Genomic DNA, 15,998 nt, shown 5'->3' with positions numbered 1-15,998 from the left:
GGTTTTCAAGCATGCTCGTCCGACCAAAGCTGGCCTTCATAGATGAGTCATTTTTTTTGTGTTCATAAAAAACTGACCCGATTCACCATCCACACATTCAAGGTCGATGGGGGAATCCTCCCGCTATGCCATGGTATTCTAATAGTGGGGAAGCTTCTCTGGTATCAGAATACACTGATCATTACTGCAGGCCATACCCTGCCATGCTGATTGAGAGGAAATTTCCCAACAGGGCGATTGTACAAAAGTCAAGGAGGAAAAACCCTAAAAAAAAGAAAACGAACAAAACCACCATATCTAATAATTGGTAAGCTACAATCTACTACTGATTTAATAATTGATGTGTTTTATGTGATCATGCTGTAAAATCCAAAAGTACATTTAAATATGGAGAGTTAGTTCACTTTCTAGCTGGTTGAGTCGTTCTTGACACTTGACCCTTCAACATAACCTTATGGCATTAATAATAAAGTAAAATCATAAGTTTTAATCGTCCGTTTTTGTGATCTATGTTGTACATGTGTACAAGTAAACAGCTGAACATTGTAACTTCTAATTTATAAAACAGATTCAATAGCTTTGTGAAATAGTTATGATTTGTGATATGAAATGATGGTAAAGGTTGCAGAAAATGAAAATGAATCAACCAATCTTGTCTTTAGCTATCAGCAAATCATTCCTTACACCCTCTTATGCTGTTTCAATGTCTTGTCTCCTTTTGAACCCTGAACAGAATGTGTCATACTGCTGCTCTTTAAAACACTAGAAGGTTTGAGACAGGTCTGCAGTCTTCATTCATCCAAGGTCTTTCATGTGTTTTTGACACTGGAACTTGTATCCAACTGTTACCATCTCTCTCAGCTACAATGGTAAACCTATTTATTGACTTTTATTCCCCTTGTTAGGAATAGGTCCAATTCTTTTCAATATTTTCAAGTTATTACTCTATTCTTATAAATCACAAAAAAGTACATATGCTTAAAAAGTGAAAAGCAGAGTCTGTGGATGAAATCCCTAAAATACAACGTAAATAATCATATGGATATAATGTGCCAAAATCTACTCCACAAAAATGCCTGCTTCTGTGTATAACACCAACCAATGTACCCAAACTCCTTAAGAGGAGTTCTGTGAGTTCCAGGGTGTCCTCAACCGGGCTGATTATTTAAATCGGCTTTTGGATGCTGCCGTCACCAACTTGACTGACAAAAACCTTTTGCCTGTTGCCTATTACCTATGCACTGTTGATCTCTTATAAATTGGGGATCTCAGGCTTGAGCTCAGGCGTGTTCGCAACCTGCACGTGGGGAGCCCGCCAGGAAGTCGGCACTGCACAGCGCTAATCGTAGGCAGTGAGACATTTTTCCGATCAGCGGCTGCAGGGATCGAAAAAATGTCACTGTCTGTGATTAGCACTGTGCAGTGCCAACTTCCTGGTGGGCTCTGCATGTGCGGGTTGCGAACATGCCTGAGCTCATCCGTACCAGTAATGAGTTTGGGCACATTGGTTGGTGTTACACACTGAAGAAGGCACTTTTGTGGAGTGAATTTTGGCACAATATGTCCATATGATTATATACATCAAGGATTTCACCCACAATTTTTGCTTTTCACCTTTAAAGGGATATGCAGTCCTATATTTCATGTTTCTGTGTTTTGTATTGATTTATAGTGTGGGTATGTTTATTGACACAAAAATTTGGGTTTCGATATTTTGATCACTTCTTTAACCCCCCTGGCGGTATTCCGGAGTCTGACTCGGGGTTAGATTTTCATGCTGCGATCGGTAACCCCGAGTCAGACTCGGGCTCGCCTAGCTGGATCCACAGGCAGTTTTTTCTTACCTTGTCCCTGGATCCAGCGATGCCACCGCGCTGTGTGAGCGAGCGGGACCTCGCTCGATTCACACAGCGTCCTCCTGTGCCGCCGATCTCCGTTCCCTGCGATGTTACGACGCACGGGAGCGGAGAACGGCGCCAAATTCAAAAACGTAAACAAACACATTACATACAGTATACTGTAATCTTATAGATTACAGTACTGTATGTAAAAAATACACACCCCCTTGTCCCTAGTGGTCTCCCCAGTGCCCTACATGTACTTTTATATAATAAAAATGGTTCTTTCTCCCTGCAAACTGTAGATTGTCCATAGCAACCAAAAGTGTCTTTTTATGTCAAAAATGGTTTTAGAGCAGCTAGAAAACAGCGATAATAAATTATAATCACTTGCAGAATTGTGCGATAGCGATTTGTGGGGAAATTCGTCATAAAAAAATAAAAGTAATGACAGCGACAATTCTGCAACTGAGCAAATTTCAGTGATTTTGAGTTGATTACATTATAGAATAATTTTTATTATAATTATATTATTATTTGTTATAATTATTTATAATTATTTATTATATTATAATTTATAATTTTGTTTTTAAAAAAAATTCATACCCGGGATGCCTACAAGACTCTTGTTTGGTCAGATTTAAGTGAGTTATTCCTAAGAATTATAGTCCTACAGTATAAAACGCCAAATTTCCTTGCAAATAATGGTACCGCTTTCAGCACCTTTTTTCTGAAAACATACCGCCAGGGAGGTTAAAGGAAAAGCACACTTGCAATTTGTATTTTTGAAATTTTATTTTGTATTCAGATATTTAGTTTGCTGCCTTCCTGTGTATTTTAACATACTAAGATCAGTGTTTTTTTTTGTTTATCATTACTTCTTCTAGCCCTCTATATTCTTTCACAAACATCATAAACGATATCTACTCTTAGGTGTTAACAGTGCAGCGCTAAATATAAATCATATAAATATAAATAAATATGAATCAATGAAGTGAAAAAAATATATAAATGAGAGAAATTAGATGAACAGTTCATATTTGAAAAAAGTGAGTCCATATATTCATGATTCAAATAGTGGTAGTCACTCACCCAAGTGAGAACCTTCTGCCACCAAATCCAGAATAAGGAGGCTTACCTGAACAATCGGACCCTATTTAGCATATACCAAATGGGTCAACCGGGCATTGGTGTCACAACCCCTAAATATGGAAACTTCACTGGAATCTTCGCAGATGGACCTTGTGATATTAGGAAAATACTAACAGCCACCATAGCCAATATAATGGTATGCAGACTTGTAGGGCCTTTCAGAGTGTGGAGTCTTCTCATCAATACTCCGTTAGGACATGAATCCAATGAGAAAGGATAGAAGACTCGACATAGATAAAATGTATTTAAGAAAAAAGTAAATCACTCACATTTCGGTAAAACATCAAAAGCATGGAAAGTCAAGTAATGATTGGTAATGATTAAGCACAAGATGTATGTGTGGAACGTGAAGCGCGTCTACGTGACCTCGTGTTGGTGTCTTTGGTGTTATCACTTTGAACAATAAAAGGCAATCGGAATTCCTGGATGTGCAGCCATTTATTTTCTTACATGGAAAGTCAAGTTGTAGTGGCTTAGACAGGACAGTAGACCCTCGAGAACAGTACAAAATGTGTCAGTATAAAATACCATTGTGTAATCATCAACAGTGTCAAGAATGCAACCTATATTCATTATAGGCAAATGGATACTGAAATCAGATAAAGGCCAAAGAAAGAGGTATAACTGGAGGGGATCAGGAAAGGTAATTAGTTAGAAGATAAAAAAAAAGGTTCAGAGAATAATTCAGGTCTCATACTTCAGGTCATAAAATGATAGTGACCAAATGAAAAATCCTAGAGCAAGGAACTATAAGGTTAGAAAGATCAGCGCTAACATATTACAGAACATGGGATAAAATCAAATTAAGAAGACCACCATATCATGATTGTCAGTAAGCCAATCTGACCAGTTCTTTTGAAACTTAGAACCTGTACCTTGTATTTGAGAAAACCTCTTTTCAAAGGTGAAGTGAGTGTTCAAAAGCTCTATAAGCAAGAAAAATAGTGGGGCATGGTGTTTTTTCCAGCAGGCCCAAACTGGCCAAAGGGCACACTGAGCTTCAAGTCCCAGGGCTCACACAAGGGGTGGGCAGAGGGAGGGGCCCAGTTTCGTTGCTAGCATCGGCCATCAAGCTGCTGCCCTGCTTCTATTGCAGACACCAGCATCATTTCTTACAATGTCATGCTACTCAAACAGAGCTGGAGAAGCTTCCCCTTGGCTCCTCATTGACTATAATGTGCCCTATGAGAGAAAATGAGGAGGAGCTTGAAAGGACGAACATCTCCTGCCCCAGCATTGAGCCGCGATGTATACACAGTCTGAAATCTATATATTGAGGAAATGGCAGTGGACTTTGATCAATGACATTAGAATAAAGGAGAGAAGGTATGGAGGGATGTGGAGGAGAACGTTCATAGAGTGGTAGAGTAGGCATTGATAGAAAAGAATAATAGTGACCAGAGAGGGAAATTGAGGTGGATAGAAGGGAAGGAGAATGATTCAGAGAGGAGCATGGCAATGATGAAGGTAAAGGAGAATGTTCAAGGTGCAGGGTAAGCATTTATAGAGCTAAAAAAGAGAGGAGTAGAGAAGAGTTACAGAAGGAATGAGAGTCCCCGTGGATGCAAGAGGGAGGGGATAAAATGATTTATGATGGCATGTGTAAAGAAGAGGGAAGGGGTGAAATGTATCTATTTAAAAAAAAAAATTGGCTGCCTGGGCCTATTTTTTGTTCCAGTCTGGGCCTGGTTTCCAGGATCCTGTCAAGACACATCTGGCTGCAGTTAAGACATGTGTAATAAAAAGTCTAGTCTGGAATGTCCAGTTGCTAAAGCCAATTCCAAAAAGTGCTAACGCCTTCATTTTATTTCTATATCCAAGGAAAGTTTTAAGGCTAAAAAAAACACCTTGGGGGTTATTTACTAAAGGCAAATCCACTTTGCACTACAAGTGCACATGCTGTACATCTGAGGGGAAGATCTGAAATGAGGGGAAGCTCTGCTGATTTTATCATCCAATCATGTGCAAGCTTAAATTTCTGTGCACTTGCAGTGCAAAGTGGATTTGCCTTTAGTAAATAACCCCCCTGACCAATGCTGGGCTGTATCACAGAAGTTTGAAACAGTGGCCAAGTTTTAGTAAAACATTCTTGTAAGGCAGTGTACATTTCAACAAAAAGTTAAACACACCATATAAATATTGTTATCTAAACTGCTTTACATGGCAAAACATTGTAATTCAGTTTTTCTGTCAATTTTCAAATCTAAACCCTCTGTCCTATGCAAAGTCCTGGGCATTTATTTTTCTTTACTATATTTAAAGATGGTTTAATGGGGTTAATCTGCTAAATGCAAATAGGCTGGTTACTTTGCAATGGAAATTGCACTTTGAAAAAGATTTTTCCCCAGCGCTTAGTAAATATTATGAAATGTCACTTTGCAATGCATACCCAATCTACCAGTCTCCCTGAGAAAGAGAGTAAAACATTTTTGGAGGATATAATTAACTAGACTAGAGCTTTATCTCATTCATTGAGCTCTGGGCAAAAGGATATGCAACTTCCCTTGTAAAGTAAACAGTCTATTTGCCTTTAATAAATCAACCCCATTGTCTGGATAGGGAAGGAGCAGCAAATTATTATTGAGGTTATCTCTGTGTTCTCTCCTCCAGCCAGCAAGTGCCAAGAACTCTGTTGTTTATCAGCACAAGCACAGTGTCACTTTGTATGAGTTTTGTGACCTAGAACTGACAAGTATTCAGTTGAGATAAACACTGTATGGTACAGCATAATCATGTGACAGACTGGTCTGATTGCAGTATTTGGACTTCTTGTGTTGACATTCTATTTGCACAGTCATTACATTTTTCAACATAAAAACTGTTGTAAATGAGAAGACTATATTTTTATGTTCCATTATATTTAAAGTGATTCTTTAGGCAGAATTTTTTTTTTTTTACCTTAAAGGGGTTGTACAGGTTGTTTTTTTATTTTCTAAATAGGTTCCTTTAAGCTAGTGCATTGTTGGTTCACCTTTTCCTTCGATTTCCCTTTTAAATGTTTTTTTTTCTTTGTCTGAATTTCCCACTTCCTGTTCCTCCTCAGTAAGCTTTCCCCCATCATCCGAGACGTTCTGGCTGGGGGTTAGTCAGCGTGCTCGCCACTTCCCTTGGGACTACATAACTGCGGGAAGACACTGTGTTCCTGTTTGTTATTTTAATTTAAAAAAATCAAGCATTTCCTAACACGTTAATTTATTTATTTATTAAAAACAGAAAATCAACATTCACAATTGAGTAAACTTTAATAAAAAAATGTTTTTTATTATAGTCAGATCAGTTAATAAGCAGTTAATTGCTTTGGGGTACTGTGCACTGTACATCATTATTGCTGTTTGCACTTTGATATTACAGACCGACTATACCTAAAGTTGATTAAACCTGGAGATGAAAATGCTACTAATATTAGAATTCTTTTTTGATCATTCCATAAATGTAAGGTAAAACCTAACTTTTTTATTGGAAACAACTTCCCTTCTCCCACTTTTTCTGTTCTCTGTGTTTTTTATTCAATCTCCTTTTGTGGATTGCTTATTTCAGCCCCCCACACTTAACATATGTAGAAATATTTTTTATTTATTTTTGGGCAGCAAAAACTTTAGTTCTTGCTCACACTTCCTTATTTCTCGCTTAGGCGAGGATGATGTTTGCTGGGTATGCCTCCCCTCCTGCCTGCAGCCACCTGAGATAAGTCATACATCCCAGGATGTATCGAGACACTCTCCTGTAATCTGTGCATCTTACATATGCACAGTGTGGAGCCAGCTGGGACTGATCAAAAAAAAACAGTCAGCTCCAAAATCCAAGATGGCAGCATGAGACTGAAGAAAGAGCTGAAGATCTTTGGTTGTAGGATGAGAACGCTGAACTCCATGCACTGGTTAGTAGGGATGAGCTTTGTATTCGAGTCGAAATCATGTTCGACTCGAACATCGTATGTGCGATCGTTCATCGAATTACGAAAGTTTTGGGCCAATCGCGCCAAATTCGAGTTGTGCTTCACGGCCCATAATTCACTGCGGCATCGTAAGGCATTGCTGGCTGTTGATTGGCCAATGTTGACTATGACCCGCATGCTTGGCCAATCACAGCTTGCAGAAAACGGAGAGCCATAATTGGCCAAAGCCAATGATATACGTGGTGTGTGTACTGTCTGTGTCTGTACTATTTTTCTCAATGATTTTCATCCATATTGCAGGGACCAGACATTACATTAAAGCCGCAAGCAATTTTAAATTACTTTTTTCTTATAGTTATCTCATTTTGTGCAGGGACAGTTCTAAACACATGCCACTTCACAGGCATACTATAGACACCCAGCAGGTACGATATATATAGGTAATTTTCTTTTTCTTTTTTACTTTAAGCATCATTAAAATCACTGCTCCTGAGACCAAGACCTGGGTTCTCAAAGACGTTTTACGACAATAACTTGCATATTAGGCTTTAAAATGAGCACTTTTGAATTCGAACGTTCGAGTCCCATAGACGTCAATGGGGTCCTAAATGTTCGCGGGAACGGTCGGTCCGTTCGAAGGTTCTGGTGTGAACCAAACGGGGGGGGGGGGGGGGGGTGTTCGGCTCATCCCTACTGGTTAGTGTCCCTTTTATTAAAGTCAGCAACACAGTATGTGTAGCTACTAACTTTTACTCTTTGCAGACCGGGCTGAAGTTTCTCTTTATTTGCAGCCACATTGACCTCTTAATTCTCTCAAGGACTCTAGTGGTAAGAAATCCCCCACCAAAAATACCAGCCCTGCCCAAATGCAATTGTCATTGTAATGTCAAACATTGGTGTAATAATGAAGAATAAAGAAAATAAATGAATAATAAGCTTCAAAAGCATGAAACTGTTGGTACAGGTGAAGGGAAATTCTCATCATTGTGCCTCTTGTGCTTAGGTGAACTGTATCAATGTTGGGGTTTGTTGTTTGGTTTAGGAGGTCAGTAAATGTATATATTAGGAGCCCTGAAGACTTCAGAAGAGAAAAATAATATTGTTTAGATCAGGGGTCTCCAAACTGCAGCCTGAAGGCCAGATGCTAGCCTTTACGTGTCTCTTGGGGCACTATTCTTCCCAATGATATGAGACACTATTCCTCTCACTGAAACCAACAATATGGCACTGTTTATTCCACTGATACCAATGATGGGATACTATTTCTCTTACTACTAGGGGCTCTACTTCTCCTCTGATTGACCACCAACCCTGAGTCCATATTTATTTTCACTGATGTTTGGCCTGGGACATTTTCTGCCCTCGCTGGCCACAATCCAGCCCTAATAAAGTGTGAAGGACAATAAGCTGACCCTTTGCTTGAAAAGTTTGAAGAGCCCTGGTTTAGACAAATAAAACTAAACATATTCATTATATGCATCCATTGCAATGTTTTATTTAGGACAGATTTTTTTTCTTTAAGACCTAGTTACAGTGTTAACTATTCTTAAGTGTAAAATAGTATGTGTAATTGATGCACACAACAAGAATGTCATGGTTGCATTTTACTTACTTGCTTGTGTATGGCTCTAAAGTTAAGTTTTCACTTAAGTATTGAGCTGAATATCTATAACGATATCTGATCATTAGGTTGTGGATGTTCAGCTGGGAGTAGACATGCTCTGCCTGACCTGAACAGATCTAAAAACTCCCTTCTCTCTTTGGGACACGTGTAAATAAATGTATGCACTTCAGCCTCTTGATTGATTAGTGTCTTTGAACACCTCTGTGAACCATTTTAATGGACCATAAGATCAATTCACATATTGCAAGCAATGCTTTACTTAGATGAATTATAAAAGACATTTGAAACACAAGCACAAACCTTTCTTTACAGATACTACTGTACATAGGTGCTTATAATGCGAGAAAAGCAACATATACTATAGCTGTTGTTTAAAGCAGCAATTCCCATCGTTTAGTACTTTTTTTTTACAAAGTAGGGAATAATTAAAATCCCTGTCAGTTTTTTTTGACATGTGTTACATTGGGGAAAATTACCTTTACTCTCTGTTCCAAAGACACAGCAGGAAGTAAGAGGAAGGAAGAGGAAAACTAAATAAGAGAAACTCCCTCTTAATCCAGCCATATAATTTCAATGCCGAATTTCAATCCATCTATGGGCAGGGAGGTTGTATAAAAGTCAATCTATCATTTGACTTCTGTGTGACTGCCCTGCCAGATTTTCTCCACTGGCATCAGCGCTGCCATTTATGCCGGCAGTGCTGATCAGTGTATTCAGACAGTTGGGCAGATGCTATGCATCATGCATTGCTGTCCACTATACTGTGCATTGGAGTGCTATTCACACATGTGCATAGAGCAGGTGAGAGCACATGCGTGCATGTATGTTTTAGTGCACATTGCCCCTAGTGGTCCAGTGACTATTTAAACATTGTTATTTTCCTTCCCTTTAAGTCCTTGTTGCAAAAATCACCATGATACATTGAAAGTGTGAATTACAGCTAATAAAATAAGCAAAGATTCTAGCCCTTCTCTACCCTATCCAACAACAAAATTAAGTTTCAACATTAGATATATTTTCAGTGAAGCTGTACTATGCAACATTTTAATATCATTGGACCAGTTGAATTTCCACATTAGTTATCATTGTGAAATGCTTTTTATATGTGCGTGAGTCGAAACCTCCGCATAAAATAATTATTAAGCAATAGTATGTGTTCTGTTGTACAAAATGTTAAAGACGCACTAACCAGCTTAGAAAATGTGTTTACAGTTGAAAAAAGCTTTTTATTGCCACCTGTGGTCTACTGCAGCTTGATGCATTGGACCTTGTTGTAGGTAGAAAATGCTGCCCTACCACAATATACTGTACATAAAGGGCAAATGTAGAAATTAGCATTCCATCATAGCTCCTATAAGCCAAATGTCCAATCAATATACAGTATATACTGTACAGTATAAATGAAATCTCAAGTTTAAAGCAGTACTAAAGTCTAATCTTTTTGATCATAGACACATCTGTATAGACCAAGTTAGCACATTACAATAATTGATTACTTCCAAAAAAGTTCCTGAAAAACGTAAGTGTTTATCTTTTATCAGCCACATCCTCTTGCTTCCTCTGGCAAGGACCACAAACTCATAACCTCATCACTAGTCACCTGATAACACACCTCGGATTACATGTTACTTCATTCTTAGTACCAATGAACATGCATAAGCTGCTTGTTTCATACAGTTTGGTTAATTGGTGCCTTGAGGAACCACGGTCACTCACTTCTCTTAGATGTTATATAAAAAATTTTATACAAGCGATGTCTTGATATAAGAGTAGCGTCATGACACAACTATGCAACTGAAGTGACGTTGCGTCGCGGCCATCTTGGTACACACGCACTTGTCCACAGTAATTCTAGAGTTAGAAGTCGGCAAGTGGACATCCTTAGACACCCACTGGAGTCTTGCTTTTCACAGTTATTTTTAACAGTAAACTCAACTTAAACACAGCCACTGGCAATGATGTGGCAGAGGATGTGGCAAGTGACGTGGCAAGAGACAATCTGCATCTGGTGGCAGGCAATGTTGGCAAGTGACACACTCAGGGCTCCCACTGATTCTGCATTATGGTGAGTTGAACTATTTAATTTTATATTACAATGTAATAATGTGCTTCAATCATCCTGACACCATATCAACCATGGTGCTGTGATGATTGAAGCGCCAACACCAGCCATTGCCCCGACAAATTGCCCGCAAAATTTTCTGGTAGTGCCCCTCCCGAGACTAGACTCTGGATCCGCCCCTGCTGTAGGCAAGACACATTTGTCTTTGTACTCCTCACCTGGTTGCCGCCACACACACTTGACACCATCTGAACCAAATAAGTGTATCTTGGTCTCATCAGACCACAGGATATGGTTCCAGTAATCCATGTCCTTAGTCTGCTTGTCTTTAGAAAACTATATGCGGGCTTTCGTTTGCATCATCTCTAGAAGAGGCTTCCTTCTGGGTCGACAGCCATGCAGACCAATTCTATGCAGTGTGCAGTGTATGGTTTGAGCACTGACTGGCTGACCCCCCTTCCCTTAAACCACTGCAGCCATCATACCTCTGTTTCCCAAAGACAACCTCTGGATATGACGCTGAGCATGTGCACTCAGCTTCTTTGGTCGACCATGGCGAGGCCTGTGGAAACTGTCCTGTTAAACCACTGTATGGTCTTGGCCACCATGCAGCAGCTCAGTTTTAGGGTCTTGGCAATCTTCTTATAGCCTAGGCCATCTTTATGAAGAGCAACAATTCTTTATTTTAGATCCTCAGAGAGTTCTTTGTCATAAGGTACCATGTTGAACTTGCAGTGACCAGTATGAGAGCAATAACACCAAATTTAACACACCTGCTCCCCATTCACACCTGAGACCTTGTAACACTAACGAGTCACATGATACCAGGGAGGTAAAATGTCTAATTGGGCCCAATTTAGAGATTTTGGACATTTTCTCTTAGGGGTGTACTCACTTTTGTTGCCAGTGGTTTAGACATTAATGGCTGTGTATTGAGTTATTTTGAGGGACAGCAAATTTACACAAGCTGTACGCTCTACTTTACATTGTAGCAAAGTGTAATTTATTCAGTGTTGTCACATGAAAAGATATAGTAAAATATTTACAAAAATGTGAGGGGTGTACTCACTTTTGTGAAATACTGTAGGTATACATGTATATGTGTACTTTTGTCTCAAGTAGAGAGTACAACACATTTTCAAACACATCAAAAACTCTATTCTAGAGATCATGTAAAGAGACACAATTTAGTTCAATTGAAAGAATAAAGGATGGAGCAGAGCACTTTCTAATGATGCTAGCAACAATGACAGGCATATGTCCCATATTATGAAGTCAATAAAAATCTGTGCACTCAAATGAATTTATTACCTATCTCGCTTAACCTGCTTAGCGGTATCCCCGAGCGTGACTCGGGGTGTTTTTTTCATGCTACTATCGGTATCCCCGAGTCACGGTTTACCTTTCGCAGCATCCACAGACAGTTACTTACCTTGTCCCTGGATCCTGTGATGCATCCCCGCTGTGTGAGCGAGCGGGTCCTCGCTCGATTCACAGTGTCCCTGTGTGCTGCCGATCTCCGTTCCCTGCAACGTTACGACGCACGGGGGCGGAGAACGACGCCAAATTCAAAAAAGTAAACAAACACATTACATACAGTATACTGTAATCTTATAGATTACAGTACTGTATGTAAAAAATACACACCCCCCTTGTCCCTAGTGGTCTGTCCAGTGCCCTACATGTACTTTTATATAATAAAAACGGTTCTTTCTGCCTGCAAACTGTAGATTGTCCATAGCAACCAAAAGTGTCCTTTTATGTCAAAAGCGGTTTTAGAGCAGCTAGAAAACAGCGATAATAAATTATAATCACTTGCAGAATTGTGCGATAGCGATTTGTGGCGAAATTCGTCATAAAAAAATAAAAGTAATGACAGCGACAATTCTGCAACTGAGCAAATTTCAGTGATTTTGAGTTGATTACATTATTGAATAATTTTTATTATAATTATATTATTATTTGTTTTAATTATTTATAATTATTTATTATATTATAATTTATAATTTTGTTTTTTAAAAAAAATCATGGGATGCCTACTAGACTCTTGTTTGGTCAGATTTAAATGAGTTATTCCTAAGAATTACAGGCCTACAGTATTAAACGCCAAATTTCCTTGCAAAATACTTGTACCGCTTTTGGTACGTAATTCCAGACAGAATCATACCGCCAGGGAGGTTAATGATTCCAAATACTTCTGCCTTGGTAATGTAAAGAATTGACCAAAATTAATGACATATGCAGAATATTGCTACAAATACATATTTAAAATTGAGCTTGCCAACCATCTTTGTGTGACCATTAAATGTAGAAATTAATGTTAAATCATCCTCTGCATATAAAAAGGACCTATAAAGCCCTGTACACATGATCAGTTCATCCAATGAAAACGGTCTGAAGGACAGTTGTCCTAGGTTAGCCGATGAAGCTGACTGATGGTCTATCACGCCTACACACCATAGGTTAAATAACCGATCGTGTCAGAACAGGGTGACGTAAAACACAACGACGTGCTGAAAAAAAAAGAAGTTCAATGCTTCCAAGCATGCGTCGACTTGATTCTGAGCATGCGCAGGTTTTTAATCGATGGTTTTGCATACTATAGATCGGTTTTGACCTATCGGTTAGCAATCCATCGGTTAAATTTTAAAGCAAGTTTGCTTTTTTTTAACCGAAGGTTAAATAACCTATGGCGCCCATACACGATCGGTTTGGACCAATGAAAACGGTCCATCAGACCGTTTTCATCGGTTTAACCTATCATTTGTACGAGCCTTAAGGAAGCACTGCTAGCCACTGCCCCAACTTGGTAAACAACATGAAAATTTGGGCTCAAAAGCCTTCAAGTCAGAGGGCCAGATTCACGTATCTGGGCGTATCTTTGTGCGGGCGTAGCATATCCTATTTACGCTACGCCGCCGCAACTTAGACAGGCAAGTGCAGTATTCACAAAGCACTTGCTCCGTAAGTTGAGGCGGTGTATCGTAAATTGGCCGGCATAAGCCCGCGTAATTCAAATTTGGAAGAGGTGGGCGTGTTGTATTAAAATGAGCCGTGACCCCATGTAAATGAGGGGCCAAAAGAACGGCGCATGTGCCGTCCGTGAACATATCCCAGTGCGCATGCGTCGGATAGAATGCCTAAGATACGTCGAACACTGCCTACGACGTGAACGCAACTTACACACAGCCCTATTCACGTACGACTTACGTAAACGACGTAAAATTAGATGGCTGTTCCGACGTCCATACTTTGCATTGGCTGCGCCTCATATAGCGGGGGTGACTTTACGCCGGACGTAAGCCTAACGTAAACGGTGTAGCGGGCGCAAGTACGTTCATGAATCGGCGTATCTACCTTTGCATATTCTACGCGTATATCTACGGAAGCGCCCCTTGCGGCCAGCGTAAATATGCACCCAAGATACGACGGCGTAAGAGACTTACGTCAGTCATATCTTGGCAACAGTGAGGCGTATCTGATTCTATGAATCAGGCGCATAGATGCGATGCCTCACATTCGGACTTACGACGACGTATCAGGAGATACGCCGTCGTAAGTCCTTTGTGAATCTGGGCTAGAGTGTCCAAAGTTTCCACAACATTCTAAACACATTGCTCTGATCTGGGTCAAATATCAGATTTGACGGGAAAATTCACTCATCCTTAGTTGTGAAGAAAATAATGTGCATTGAATTTATGTACTATATGCAAATAATATAAATGTGTTTGTTTATATATCTAGATATGTATAAACAAGACCACCCCCAAGAATATAGCATTTTGTTTGTATAGTAGAAAATAGGAATATTCATCAGATCATCATCATTTTATCATCATCATTATTTTTTCTTCTTCTTTTTTCTTTATTTATATTTATGTGTAAGCATAGGCTGATCAAACTTGAGTTGTGTAGCGTTTTCATGCAGTTTTCATTATGTTCAAATGTGTTCTTGAAGCTTGGTATATTTGACTCAAAGACACAGTGGTCACCCAATAGAAATCTTGTAGTCAAGCTTTGACTGTATAGCAGATCTTTACTGATCAGGAAGCAAAAAGCTTTGATGGTGTCTGCTAATTTCCCTAAAGGGACTGGGGATGCATTTGAGTTTAAAGATTCATAATTCTGGTTCATTCAGATCTTTTAAATGGGGGATAGACCAGAAAATAATTAAGCTTAATTTCTTTAAAAACAATGCTTTTTCCTGCAGTCAATTGTTTGGGAGTTTTTACATACATAGAAAAAGTAACAGCCTGAGGCCCCGTACACACGACCAGTTTCCTCGGCAGAATTCAGCTTCCGACCGAGTTTCTGGCTGAATTCTGCCGAGAAACCCGGCCGTGTGTACACTTTCAGCCGAGGAAGCCGACGAGGAGCTCGACGAGGAAATAGAGAACATGTTCTCTATTTCCTCGTTGTTCTATGGGAGCTCTCGGCCCGCCGAGCTCCTCGGCGGCTTTAGGGCTGAACTGGCCGAGGAACTCGATGTGTTTGGCACGTCGAGTTCCTCGGCCGTGTGTACGGGGCCTCATTTTGTCTGAGCATTTTAGTCAAGTAATATGTAACCTAAATTGTACTGAACTGTGTGTATACTATTAGGGGGTTATCCTCAAAAGAGATACTCCGACTTAACTGCTGTTCAGTCTGTGTGTAACTTTGGAAACGATCCTCAAAAGGCTTTTTCCAAAGTTACACAGAAGATCCGGCATGTGTAATTGAATTACACTGCCTAATTTTAGGATGCAGTACCGCATCCGCCGCTGGGGGCATTTCGAGTCGAAATGCCGTTGCTAGTATGCAAATTAGCACTTAAGGCGATCCACAAAGCTTTCTAGCTTCCTTTTTGCGCCGTAAGTGTTATTTTGCAAGTGTAAAATTAGGGCTCGTTTTACAAAGTGTAAAGTTAGTAACACCTTGTAAAGGCCCATTCCAGCGACGGCATTTGGTATGCTTTCCCGAGGGAGAACTCCACGGCAATTTGTAAAAAACAAAACCGGCATGGGTTCCCCCCCAGGAGCATACCAGGCCCTTAGGTCTGTCATGGGTTGTAAGGAGACCCCCCCACGCCGAAAAATTGACCACGTGGGTACCTACCGGAGCATGATGGGACGGTGATGCCTATATAAATGTGATGCAAGGCGCGCTTCCATCATTACAGCGACAACAGGCGACGAGGCAACATCGGAAGAACAGAAGACCAGAAGAGAAGATGACGCCACAGAAGACCGCGCCGGCTGCCTGTTTGAAATCGAGCTAACACACAAACATAGCAGGCAGCCAGCGCTGAAGAAGAAGGCACCGGAGAGCTGAAGAAGAACCGGGGTTCGCCGAGTCAAGAGCGGAAGAGGGGAGAAGATGGAAGAAGCCCCCCGGAGTCCGGAGAAGCCCCCCCGGAGAGCGGAGAAGACCCCCGGAGAGCGGAGAAGA

General features: G+C 40.1%; 1 long non-coding RNA gene across 5 annotated transcripts in view; it reads left to right on the top strand.

Annotated features, from left to right (window-relative positions):
• Positions 1-15,998, top strand: part of LOC120913652 — a 163,665-nt gene that overhangs the window by 48,175 nt on the left and 99,492 nt on the right. Inside the window, exon 2 of one of the 5 annotated variants that reach the window (XR_005743549.1) lies at positions 734-869. The exons of the other annotated variants lie outside the window; for them this stretch is intronic. This is a non-coding gene — a long non-coding RNA (uncharacterized LOC120913652). The remainder of the gene's footprint in view (positions 1-733; positions 870-15,998) is intronic. 5 annotated transcript variants of the gene reach the window in all.

This window comes from Rana temporaria, chromosome 9 (genome assembly GCF_905171775.1).
Source record: "Rana temporaria chromosome 9, aRanTem1.1, whole genome shotgun sequence".
Classification (NCBI taxonomy): Eukaryota; Metazoa; Chordata; class Amphibia; order Anura; family Ranidae; genus Rana; species Rana temporaria.
This window is presented reverse-complemented; position numbering and strand designations above follow the sequence as displayed.